The sequence below is a fragment of the Protopterus annectens genome, chromosome 3.part0, assembly GCF_019279795.1.
Source record: "Protopterus annectens isolate FY-2018-M chromosome 3.part0, PAN1.0, whole genome shotgun sequence".
In the NCBI taxonomy this organism is placed as follows: domain Eukaryota; kingdom Metazoa; phylum Chordata; order Ceratodontiformes; family Protopteridae; genus Protopterus; species Protopterus annectens.
The window spans coordinates 1,084,656,017-1,084,670,499 of NC_056731.1; positions in this window are offsets into that span (position 1 = coordinate 1,084,656,017).

Consider the following 14,483-nt stretch of genomic DNA (forward strand, 5'->3'; position numbering starts at 1 on the left):
CTTCCAAATGAAAAACAAATCATCTATGTAATGTCAATATAACCCAACGAAACAAAAATGTTCCAGCTTTGTACTCATTGCCACACCTGATGTCTGCTGGTATATGATTCAGTCAAACAGAAATAAATTGTTTTTCAAAACTAAGTCAAGCAAAACATTAACAATGTTAACTGTTATTTCATCCATCCTACAAATCTGAGTGAGATATAGCCTAACAAAATCTATGCCCTGATCTTGGTCTATGCTTGTATATAATGCCAAAGAATCTACCGTAGCTAAAAAAGTTTCCTCACCACAAAATGTATATTGCCTTAAACAGTTTAAAAAATCCCAATAGTCTCTCAAATAAAATGCATTCTTTTGCACCAAAGTGTTGAGTAACTCATCTAAGTAACTGGAAATGATCACAGTTTTATGTTTTGGACAGGAAACAATAGGTCAAAAAGGGGGGAATTTGTCATCTTTATGAATATTGGGAATAGCAAATATCATACCCAATTCTGGTTGATTAACAGTTAGAAAAGCATACTCTTGTACTTCTATAAATCCCCTATTACACATGTCAAATTTAGCATCAATGTCTTTAAAACTTTTGTTTGCGCAATATTAGGTAACATTCTGATAACTAGAACCTGATAATACATTTAACATGATTCTTATATCTATCTTGTTCCATGATCACCATTCTGCATCATTTATCTGGCTTCATAAATCTGAGATGTTTAGCCTGTTTTAAATTATGCAAAGCTGACCAGTCACCAGCACTAAGGATAAAAATCTTTTTAATAGGTTTACCTTTATTTAAAGCAAAACAAAATCATTTTCACATGTTTTAGCATATACCTGTAAGGTATTATGCAATGAACGATTAAAGCAGCTAGTTTTTTTAACACCTTCACTAACAATATTGCCTACATTATGTAAAATGGATTTTAAATTTAATTTATGAGTAAACAATTTAGAATCAATCACCACATCAGTGTATTTACTCCTCTGACTAGGGACAAATGAGAAACCTTTTGATAAAACATTAAGTTCGTCGTTATTAAATACATGCCCACTCAAACTGAAAATGGTACAACCAGAATTTATTTTCTTCTGTTGAGACCCACCCTCTTTTTCCTTCCAATGTCTGCATTGGAATACCTCACAATCATTGGAGCTGAAATGCCCTTCCAAAAAAAAGCAGAAACAGAAGGTGCAATGTTATTATTAGAAGATCGCAAAACAGCAATATTGTTCTCTGCACTCTCCTGAGGTGAAGCTTCAGTAATTAATATAGAGCTGGAAGCACCTGTATCATACATACCACCTCATAAATTAGCTATCTGTGTAGTAGAATTTCCAGAAGATGTAATATGCTCTACAATATCCAGAGGAGGTTTATACACTTATTGATTTTGTCCAGAAAGGAGGTTAGCCTGATTTAAGGCATAGGTGTTGGCATCTCTTAAAAGTTTCTTATTTTTCTTGACAACAACAGCAGTAACATATCTGCCAACTTTAACAGAAATGCCATCATACAAATATGTAAAATCAGTGAAAAATGAGTGCTTAACTATTTTATAATTGAGAGCTCTTATTTCACCACGTACAGCAACCAACTTGGCATTGTGATGTTTAATTAAAAGTCTAAGCATCTCAAACCCATATTATTAAATAATGCTGCTAGTTCTTTGTAAATACAGTCTGTATAAGAAATGCCATCAGTAAATCTATACATCTTTAACCCCTGCAGTACTTGTTCCGATTCTAAATACCTTTCAAGATATAAGATATCATATTCCTGGGATTTATATTTAAATAACTTTTTTTCAAGTTCAAAAATCAAGAACTTACAATTGTTAGTACTCCTAGAATCGGATCCGTTATGTCCGGAATCAGTAGTGGGAGCATTGCAACAATCCCACTTTGGGAAAAAGAGTTGCTGTGTGGTTGCTATAAAGCCTGATGAAAAAAATCAGTTTAATAGGAAAGCCCATTAAAATCACAGTATCTCCACTCTGTTGTGATGATGTACTTGCTGGGGAACAGGGATCTAATGGTCTAGCAAATGTAGATGCCTTACCTTATATGTTCTTCCACAGCCTGTTTCATTCAGAACATAACTTTAATAAGGTAATTTGCAGGGTGGTCAAAGTTTGAGTAACAACCTGCGTTAACAGCCTTAGTTCATCAAGTATTGAATGAATAGTTAATTCCAAGTTTGGATCACCAAGCGATGTACTGCTATTAGAATATACATTGGAGGAAAAAAATTCTACTTCGTTGGAAACCATACTAACCAGCAGTAAACTGTAAAACATGCAGAAAAATAAATACAATAAAAAGCAACCAGTGAAACTGGAAACCTGAAGAGCTGAAGAACTAAACAAATGCAAAATGCAGTCTTCACTGCACCAAGGTCAAATGGTCCAATGAGATGTATAAACATATAACAATAATAAATGCAAAAAAGAAACACTCTTTACTGCTTTCATCCCACTTTATTAACTAGGAACTTCTATCAGAAATGTCTCCACATTACATCATTTCTCTTATGTAAGGAACACCTAACCCACCAAAATCTAAACATCCAATTGAATCCCAGCATCAAACCAGTTGCTAGGCAATAAGTCAATCATGAATGTATTTCAAAAAATGTTAAAAATCCAGTGAGAATATATCTACTTAAAACAAAAATATAATATATAACAATTTTTAAAACAATTTATATTTTAGAAGGCATTTAATATTAATATTATTGTTTAAACCAAGGAGTCTATTTGCCCTAAATTTAACTTGTCACCAGATTTCCCTGGTTTCTAAAAATGTGTTACATCTACTAATAAAGCTACTGATGTCAATCTTTTCAAGGACAGAAAGCTCAAACTTATGAAACTGACTACATTGTAAACTATGTTTTGCTAGGGTATTATTCAAATCTTTTGTCTGAATAGTATAGACATGTTCTCTTATTCTAACTTTTAACTCACGTTGACTTTTTTGTATAATAAACAATCATTTTGCCAGTCTCTGTGGATAAATACAGCATACAATTTAAATGGTTAGTTTTATTTAATGCTCTCTTATTTTCTAGTAGAAGAAAGATCTTTACTATTGCCAAAATCTAGCAGTAACAAGAAACATTTTAATAATGAGATACTGGAATAAACCACCTTCTTCTCCATTTCATGATATTTTGAGTATTCATACTTAAGATTATAATAATGACAGGCATACAGTAAACGTGGGAAATAGGAAGGATATCGACTTTAAATGCTAGCTTAAATTGGGAATTTCTACTAGCAAAACTGCGATCACTATTCAAAATAATTGTTTGTATCTCAAGTGTACCATTTGTATATAATAATTGGATACTGTTATGTAGTACGTTGTCATTTTCTATATTTTGAATGTGGTCTTTTTCTATTTTTCTTGTGCATATCAGAAAAAGATTTATAAATGATAATGATAATCTTATCTTTATTTTTTTTTCAAGAATGCATTGTTATTTAGTTGGTAAATATTAGTGAAAAATAATGCAATTCTTTCAACTAATATGGTATAATAAGCATCCACTTAAGAAATATCAATCTATTTTGCAAATTATGTAGAACATGTTGGAGAGAGAGGGTTGCATCACAAAGAATACTACCTGTATGGAACCATCTTCCACTCCACATAAAGCAATGTACTTCTTGTTCTCAATTCAAATATTATTCGAATGAATGGATAGGTACTCCCAAATTAATATCTAGTTTAGCACCTTTTTCCCTCATGGATTAGGGACACATGTAAATGTCCCGAAATATCCTTGTTTGGCCCAACTCACAGTTTCATCCAAATGATAAAGGCTAAAAACTACCATGGGAATGCATGGTTAACCTTCTTAAGTTCCTCACAGATCAATAGCCTAGTAAGTACATGTGAACCTAAAAAATGAATTTCTGAGATCTCCTTGCCCAAGGCTAAGACTGTCATGCATGGACAAATCTCAAAGGCTGTGGCACAGGTAGAAATATTATTCCTGGTATCAGCAACAACCAATCAAAATAATGTGGTCATGGTTCAGTGTCCATCCCTGAAGAACCTGAAGTTTATCTTAAGTTCATGTTAAGCAGTGTTGATATTCTGTGCACTGATGTCCTCCACATCAGTTTGTCTGGAGGTGCCAAAGGTATTTTTCTAACAGTGAACTGGAGGTGTCTATCTTGTCTCTTATCATAAGTTGTAGACACCTGCAGCTGCCATGGTAAGTTTGCAACTGGATGTCTGCATTATTGATATGGAGCACTTCTAGCATGGCATTGGAGTCATGTGACAGGCAAGTTTCAGCCAATGGGCCACTGAAAGAGCAGGCAGACCATAATATTCTCCATTCATTTTAGTGAGCCTAGGTATGATTCAGTCCTGGACAGTCTAGCATCCAACCACTCCAGGACCCTAACCTATCTTCATACTGAGTTTTTCCTTCCCTTCTGTATCATTCCCCATTTCTTATTCCTTCTACAGTCTTGCCTATCATCATCTTCTTTATAGATGTGTGTGTATGCTTGTGTGTGTGTGTGTGTGTGTGTGTGTGTGTGTGTGTGTGTGTGTGTGTGTGTGTGTGTGTGTGTGTGTGTGTGTGTGTGTGTGAGTGTGTGTGTGTGCATGCATGTGCGTGTGTGTTGATCTACTGTTTCTCCAAGTATTGTATGCCTGTCATCCTCAATACCTGTGCATGAGTTTGCTTGGCTATTCTTGATCTCTGCATTTCTCCTTCTGTTCTACCCACAGCTATCCATTGTTACCTTTCCCATCTACCCATCTTTCCTTAGTCTTGCAATAGTAGCTCTTTCCATGCAAAATGCACACAACACACACACACACACACACACACATATATATATATATATATATATATACACACACACACACACACACACACACACACACACACACACACACACACACACACACACACACAGACATCTATATCTATATATCTGTATCATTTTATCAATCTATATATATTCTTCCTCACCAATCTTTCATACTATATAGTTACTCTTCTGTTTTTCTTCTCTATTAGTTTAAGTGCCATTTTCATCTTCTGATACACATATATTTCTAAGGTACTGTCAGCTTTCCTTACCTGCCTACTTAATAACAAAGCTGTCATTTCTACATGCTTGCACTACTGCATAAAGATTATTTGCCAGCTTATTGGTACCATTTCTTTCTTAAGCCCATATGACTGCATTACAGGTCTTTCTGAAATGCTAAAATTATAGCATTTCCATCTGCCATAAACATATACTTTTTCCTTAACCTAGTGGTGCTTTTTTCATCTTTAACCTGCATATATTTCTAAGATACTGTCAGCTTTCCTTATTTGCCTAGTTAATAACAATACTGTCATTTCTGCATGCCTGTACTGCTTCATAAAGATCATTTGCTAAATCATTCGTACTTTTTCTTTCTTAAGCCCATATGATGCATTACTGGTCTTTTTGAAATGCTAAAATTATACCAATTCAAGTGCCAAAAGCACATACTTTTTCCTTAACCTATTGGTGCCACTCATACCATTGCAAGCTTTTTAAGCAATTGTAGCCTTAATGAAGCATATCAAATATGGTTTCTGTTTGATTTGCTCTGCACACAGGCAGGAGCAGCAAATTTGTTCATAATATAAGTAATTCTAAATTCTTCAGAGTACAGCCAGACACACTGATAACATTACTTGAAACAATAGCCATGTGTGGTCCTATCACTTGGTCATCCAAACCTTCTTGTCTCTGCATTCATGGTAACCATAGACCTACAATGAATTTCCTGTTATCCTCATTAAATGCACATGGCTTTCTTCATCCACATATCCATCTTTTGGTTATAACTCTTTCACTAGTGGCTGCTGCATGCATGCTGGGAAGTATAATTTCTGAAGTTCATACATATGACTCTTACCTGTAGAATTGAGGACAATTATTAGAAATAATTAGAAAAAAGACCCCAAAGTGGGAACACATTTTAAATGCTAAGACTAATAACTTTGCAAATTGCCTTCATTTAGGAGACATGCAGAAAACTGTTCAGCCAAAATTGGGGGTGTACCTACAAATTATTGACACTAGAGTGGTAAGAGCTTGACTGCCTTTGCCCCATGAGGATCTAGGTCACTTTCAATTAAGGGACTGGCACTATTTCAAGATGAGTAAAAGCTTATTTCAAAGGCTATGGATACATTGGGTTGTAAATCTGGTACATTTTTGATAATGTTTATTCAGATTTTAATGTTTACTGCATTTGAGTGCATGCTAATTCTGCCACTGTTTCATTCTAAACAGAGAATCTCTGTGAACAGGACTTTCTTGATTGAGAAAATAAAGCACACATTCCCATCAGGAGATGGTACAGCATTGAGAAGAGACAGCACAAGTGAAACAGTTTGCCAAGCCCTCCCTTATGAGAAATCCTTGCACCCTATCTAGTTGAATCAAGTTCTCTTTTTTTCAGTATGTTCACATCAGTTCAGCTGTATTAACCTGCAACTGCTGTGAAAAAAGGGACACTAATCTCACTGGCGTGGCTTGTAAGTTTCCTTAAGTATTCCACGGGTTACACTGAAGGCTCCTTGTACTACTTAGTCAAGGTGACACCATTTACTTCTGTTTCAGAGAGTCAGTTGTTTTGTTAGTAGTACTCCCACAGCACTGAATGTGCCAAAGACTACTTGATTCCCAAAGTGATAATACTGCATTATTTTTAAATTTGGTGCAATGCCATTATCCTTGCAGCATTTTTTTGGCTGTATTAAATCTTTTATGGAGAACTGGCACATCATATCATGCATGTGTGAGTGAGGGTATAGGGATGTGATATTTTATTTGCTGCTGTCTGCATTCCTTGTAAAGCAGAATTTTCTTTTTATATACCTATATTTTGGAAAGTAAGATGTTGATAACTAATAGACCATAGAAGGATCCTTGTGGTACTCCACAGAAAATTAGCTGGCGCTGGAGTTTATCATTCCCCTTATCAGTTAGCCCTTCTTGAAAACGAATTTTCAATACAGCAGATAGCATAAATCTTAATATTAAGCTTATTAAGTTAAGTTTATTTTTATCAGATTTTTCTCAGATCTGTGGTTATACTTTCTACAGATAACATCATTCTGCTATAACCTTTATCCTAAAAGCAAAATTAAACTCAGTCATAAAGAAATTAGCATTCTTTGAGTTTACTAATAAAATCTATTATGTAATGCATAATACAAGACAGACTACTGGGATAGTATTAACAATTACCTAAATAAGTCTAATAAGGATGCCATCAGTGATTAGTATTATTTTATTAACTTACTCATTCATGACAATACACTGTTAAGATGCTAATATACAGCTAAATGAAACAAAAAAAAAACTTGTGGAACCACAAAATCAATAACTTTTACAAAGAGAATAATACTTCTTTTTCTAAAACTACGACAGTTATAACAATATGTCTAACTTGCATGTGTTGAAGGAAGCCTGCTGGACTTTTCACAGAATAACAGGAGTTACAAGGCATATAAGCCAATATACCACTTACTCCTTGACACCTATCTTCCAGATATACCTCTCACTTCCAGAAGAGAAAAGCTTGTCAGATGAGTGATGACTTTGCAGATACCCATCCAATCATCTAATGTCTTCTGGAAGGAAGTGATTTTGTCATTCTGCTTAACATGTAAAGGCAGTTTGTTCCCAAAATGGGGAAACAGTTTTATGATGTCTGTCCTCAAATGTATTTTATTTATGTGTTGGTGGATGTTTGAGTCCTTAGTTTGAGTGTTCATGAGCTGTATTTCTTGTTGAGGCGAAAGTAGGGCAGATTTTTTATTAGCATGAAGTATAATACATAGATCTTCACCCTGGAGGCTATAAGAGACAATACATAAGGACAGAGCTATGAAGCTGTATCAGTAGCTAAGGGTTTTTTGACCAATGATCTTTTTGTAGAGATATTTTAATCCTTTACAGCTGTATAATATGTCTATATAGGTACATGTAGAATATGCGATTCTGCCCGATAACTGGTGTAACTATGACTAAATACATAAGGACAATAATTTCTATCGACCTAGATGAGATGCCGTTATAAATTAGTTGGACTCTGTATAAGGATTTCCTGGCTACTATTGCTGCATAGTAGCTGAATGAGGGGGAGCTATCAACCCTAGGTGCCAAGGTCCTTAACAACTATGTCCATTTGGAGTGAAACACTGGCAGTAATGTAAGTTTTCATAAAGTGTTAGCTACCACCCGCAACAATGCTGGTCTTGTTATAGCATTAAGTTTAAAACCTTCTATTACTCACCATTAGTTTGTAAGTGTTAGTTCTCATTTCAGTGATGTTGTATCAGGAGTTGCATGAATTATAACAGCCAGCTTATAGTCAGTGACATGTGGTTAGCCATAAGTTTGATTTTGTAGTTCTTAGGTCAAAAAGGCATATTCCAAAAAAAGAAAGTTCCAAGCATGAAGCCCTGACTTAATCTACAAGTTAATTTCTTGCTTTTTGAAGTGGTACCTGACACTTTAATTATGTGGGTTCTGCTTTTTATTAAAAAATGCAAGCCATCTAAACTCACAAGGGTCAGTCATGAAGTCTTTTAGCTAATAGCTTTTAGCTTGCTCACAAGCCTGAACCAACTTACTCAACAGTCCAACCCATGAATCTCCTACCCCTGGTGGCTACAACACAATTTGACCAACATAACACCCCCTTTATCATAAGCTTTACTCAAAAACCTGACCTATAGTCCCGCCACAAGCATCTAATCCTTCTAACCCCAACCTGACCTGCTCGGCTGACAGCATCAACAAACCATACCACTATCATATCAACTAAGTGAAAATGGACCCTATTCCCATAGACTTCCTCTGCAAAACTATGATGCCTGTTAAATTGAAACCATCTTCAAAGTCCCATATCCCTTTTTCCAGTCATCCAACCCTTCTGAAGGACAAGCCACAAACAAATCCCTCCCAAAAGCATGGCCCAACCCTACTGTCAGCTTGCAAAACAATGCAAGTCCCCATGAACAATGCTAACATCTGCCCAAAACTCAGTATCCTTAACCCACGGCTTACCCTTGGCTTCTCCCTTTAAAGCTTTCCTTTCAATGTGTTACCTTCCTATCTAAAATGAAACAAACCTTAAACATCTGTTAGGAAATCCATACCGATGCCCTGCTTAATCCTTATAACTTCAACCTGGACACAGAAAAAACTAGTTCCTATATATCCCCAACACTCGAATACCTAATATGCCCAACAAACCCTACCTACACTTAAAAGACGTACCTATCACATACAACATCTTATCAGTCCATGGCATACGTCTGCATAAAACACGGAAACCAATTCCTCATGCCTCACACACACACACACACACCCACACACACACACACACACACACACACACACACACACACACACACACACACAGACACACACACACACACACACACACACACACACACACACACACACACACACACACACACACACACACACACACACCTATGTTATACTGCTCTGTCGACCCTTCACGCAGTCTTAAAGCCCCCACCAATTACTACCTACAGCAATGAAGACCATTGCTAACTCATAAAATAACTCAAGCCCAACCGCAATGCCCACCAATATGTGACTCAACCTCCGATTATTGTGACTCCACCCCGCAGGTGAGCAACCATGCCTGCCTGTAACCCCACTACTCCCAAACCACAGAGTCTTAAGCACCTAATAAAGTGATTACTTGCAACCTCCTTGTGCGCTATTTGCATGGCAGGAACATCCATCCCATCAGAATGCATCACCTTTCAAATCCACTTGTTTCAGGCCACTGCATGACGCCTTCTTCTGCACTGCTCCATCTGCAAAAGAAATAAAAACGGTAAACTCACACACACACACACACACACACACACACACACACACACTTTTTTTTTTAATTAAGATTTTTATTCAGATTGCTATAAATTGGGCGGCCACGGTGGTGCAACGGTTAGCATTGTCACCTCAAAGCAAGAGGTTCTTCTGTTCGATTCTTGGCTGGGGTGCCTTCTGTGTGGAGTCTGCATGTCCTCTCTGTGGTTGCATGGGTTTCCTCTGGGTGCTCCGGTTTCATCCCAAAGAAATGCAGTAGGTGGATTGGACACACTAAATTGGCCCTAGGTGTGAGTGTGTGCATGTGAGTGCCTCCTGTGAAAGGTTGGGTGTCGGGCTGGCAACTCGACACTGTAAAACCCCACTGCCAATCATGAGCAGACAGATGATCCGCTGTGGTGACCCTAACCGGGAATAGAAGAAGAAGATTCAGATTGCTATAAATTGTATCCTGGAGAGGATTAAAAGATGAAACATCTCTTGAATATTTTAAACCATTTAACATTTATTCTACCTGCTAATAGCATGCAGTCGTTAACATCTAGGATAGCACAGCTTGAATTAATATCTTCCCTCCTGCAAGCAAAACGCCAGTGGGACTACAGTTCCATCCACCTCCACTTACTCCTATAAAATTGCAAGTCACTCACATCCTATAGTGACACCGATAGGCACGCATACTCACTATAGCCAATGACTCCCATCCACATCCCAGAACTCAGCTTCCCCAAGGCACCTGAAGCAAAACCACAACACTAACCACAACATTCTCACTGCACCACCTATCCCTGCGTACCAGAGGTCCTTCTCTCCCTAGCCTCTCAAAATGACAGCACAGTCACACCTCTGAGGGGAAAGGCAACAAAGCCCACACAGCCTGTACTACACACAAAACTGGGGGGGGGCACATGTAATACCATCAGCAAACCAAGAAGAGTGCCATGATCACATTCGCTCACCATGCTTCCAAGATACCAAGCCATCCCCCAACAGACATTCCAACCTCCTGAAATAGCTTCCCCTAAGGCCTCCCCTAAATTTACTGTACTAGTACGCTATGCACCTGCCTGCATACCAACGGATCTCTTCACCTTGGACCCTACTGAAAATGGGCAACCAGCCCAGATGAACTTACTGGCAAACAAATGACAATCAATTTCTGTTATGCCTTGGTGGCTATTCAGACACTGCTCAGCAGCCATCAAACAGATGACATGGGCAATTACTGTCCTATCTCTGCGACAGATTGCAACCACAGCCTGCTACACTGTGTGACACTTCCTCACACGCATGTCAAAAAAAAAAAAAAGAACCTTCCGACATCACATGAATGGCACAGGTCACTGAAATCTGCCATCTACCTTCCTGCTCCTTCATACTCCCCTATGCCTTCTAGTAAGCCCATACTGAGTTCCAATGTTGCCCTCTTTGATTATGAGGGCTGATGCTTCTTTTGGAAATAAAACAAAACACAACACACTCACAGCCTTGTGGTCTCAATCCTCTGTACCTAGCAGTGCATTACCAGACTCAAACAAATATCCAGCACTTGATACACTGCCACCCAACAACCGCATCCAGGAACAGAACCAACCCAAATGGATGCAAACTCCATGCTCGACTGGCCATAGAAAAGGCCAAAATAACAAGCTTAAAGCCCAAATGGGGACAACTCCAAGCGCTGCAGCTGCAAATCCAAGGACACTCCCAAGGCACCAAACGCTAAGGCTCACCAAACATCCAAACACTGGCTGCAACAGTCACAATACCTGAAATCAAATTCATCCACTGAGTCACTTCTCCAGTCATATCCAAGCAAATCCACAATAATGACAAAACATCCAGCATGCTTAAAATCAAATATGAAAGCTGTCTGTTTCCAAGTGCCACACTCGTATTGCAATACATTTCAACAAGGCTGCATTGACAAGCATTATTTGCTGAGGCACTTTTCTAGGTCAGTCTCGGCAGGCTCACAACAGCTCTAAGAAACATACAGCATGCTTTCCAAACCACACCATAGAAAATATAACAGCTCCTTTAAAGACAATAGTGCACCTAAGCATTAACCTATAATCAAAATGAAATAGGCACCTCATCCAGAAAAAGAATGCGGGAACCAGTCACCTCCCAGTTAACAGACACAAAACAGACCTACCACACTGAATTGATTACACTTAAATATATACTGTAATAAATATTAAGGTCAACAGTACAAAATGTGATAAGCCATTGCAAATAAGATTCACCTTATTAGCATTATAGGTTGTGATAAGAATGTAAGTAGCTGACAAGCAGTCAAAGTAGTAGAACATTGACATTTATAATACATGTTACATAATTAAATAGGCACTTCATCTGGTAAAGGAAACAAATGCAGCTAGGTTCATGAGTACCCAAACAAGTGAAAACTTCAAAATGCAGCAACGTAACAGCCCATCCAGCTCAACAAATGCCATATCTTCAACACTTTTTTTTTCTTTTGTGCTCTGAAGAACATCTTACCCTCTCTCCAACAGCTACCCTGCCCACCTCGTACGGGCAGAAGAAACCACTGAGCATAGGCACCTCACAGCCCATAAAATTAGGACCACTGAGCTGGCCATCACCAAACCAACACAAGATATCCCTATGTCACCATCATGAGCCTTCCCAGCCCATTGACAGAACGAAGCATGGAATTACCACCATGAGCAAGCAGCTAATTAAACCCATGAAGGATAACTACATCTTAAGCAAATTCTGGTAGAAAAGTATGACATCTGTAGAAAACAGGACCCAGAGCAAATACCTACTTTTTTTTTTAAGTTACAGAGAGGGGAGAAGCATGCTGCAACCATATGGAACTTGCCAGCAAGAAATCGACCATTACTACAAATGACAGACAATAGATGTGCCTTCTGACCCCCCCCCCTTATGACTATGCTGAAAATAACCTCACCATGACCTCCTAAACCTCCACCCATATCCACCTACTCTTGAAACCCACAGCCACTTTTGAGGGGAAAAAAAAGGAAATTTGCAAACCTCTCCATTTCTGCTGATCACCCAAAGGCCTACCTGATCACTAGCCTATCCCAGGTCATCACGGATGTGATCCTGCACTTAGCAAGTTCACAACAAAATGTGATTCCTTCCCTAGTTACACTTGCCTAAACCTTTTAAGCCCCTCCCTACCCTTACCTTATTTTCTCCTAGTCATCCCTTATTCCATTTAACCCTTTCATTCCCCCCTCTAAATTCATGTTGATGTATTTACCTGACCCCACCTGAAGATGTCCATGGACAAATTGGTTTGTTACCAAACCTCATATAATAAAATACTTATTTTATAATACATGCAATGCAAGAAAATACATATTATACATATAAATTGTTATAATAAAATATATCAAGTCTGTAATCCAACGCATGCACAGGAACCAAATGGCAGTAACATCCAATAATGAAAGGCACCAAGTAGCTCACAAATCAATATGAACAACCACGAAGTAATGAAGTATGAAAACAGTTTAATTCAGTATAGTAAGCGCTTTCACCCGAAGGCTTCTTCAGACTTTAATCAAATTCATCAAATACTGACTTAAATAGCAATTAATAGCAGCTGATAGGCTCATTTTGCAAACACGTCATAAATAGTTAAAAATTCTTAAAAATTTTTTAAAAACAAATCTGTGAGACTTTATAAAATTCATAATAAACCTAGTTTATCCTCAAAATGCACATGCATAAAATTAACTTATAAACTTATAGAGCCAAATACAACAGTGTTAATGCATTTCATAGTTTGGGCTTAAATACTCTTCTCTTATGTAAAATGGGTCTTAGCTGAATTTTATCATTCAGCCCAGGAGGTTTATCTGCCCTACATCTAATAATCCATCTTAACTCACATTCCTGGGTATAGTTGTCAATATCACCCCCTCTAATACTGGAAAATATATTTTGAATAACACAAAACTTAAAGGAATGAGACACTCCTAGAACTTTACAGTGTTTAGCTACAGCATTGTGTTCCGATCCTATACAGATGTGATAAACATGCTCCCTCATGCGTTCTCTTAGTTGCCTGTTGGTTTTTCCAATATAGAACGAGGTGCATGCTGTGCATCTAGCTAAATATACCACATTTGTACTTAAACAGTTAGTCCCTGTATAAAACAAAAATTCACGTTTAGTAATAGGATGTTGAAACTTCATATTAGTGTCCATGTATTGACACTGATTACAATTGTTACAGGGTACAGTATTGTAATCAGATGAATTAAAATTAACCCTATTCACCATCGTAGAAGAATGACATAAAATGCGCTTCAAATTTGGTTTGTTTTTAAAAGTGAGTTTGGGTCTTGGGCCCACTACTTCACTAATGTCACTGTCAAGTAAGAGGGTATCCCAATGTTTCATCATTGACCCCTTAATATATTCTGCATCTTTCGTGAAATACATAGGTACCCTGATTTCACAGGGTTCAGAGGTTGGAATAAACTCACCTCCATTGCCATTTTCTGAAAAATATGGTCGTGCTCTTGTCTTTCTTAGGTCATTAACTTCTATAGTGACTTGATCAAAGACCTCTTC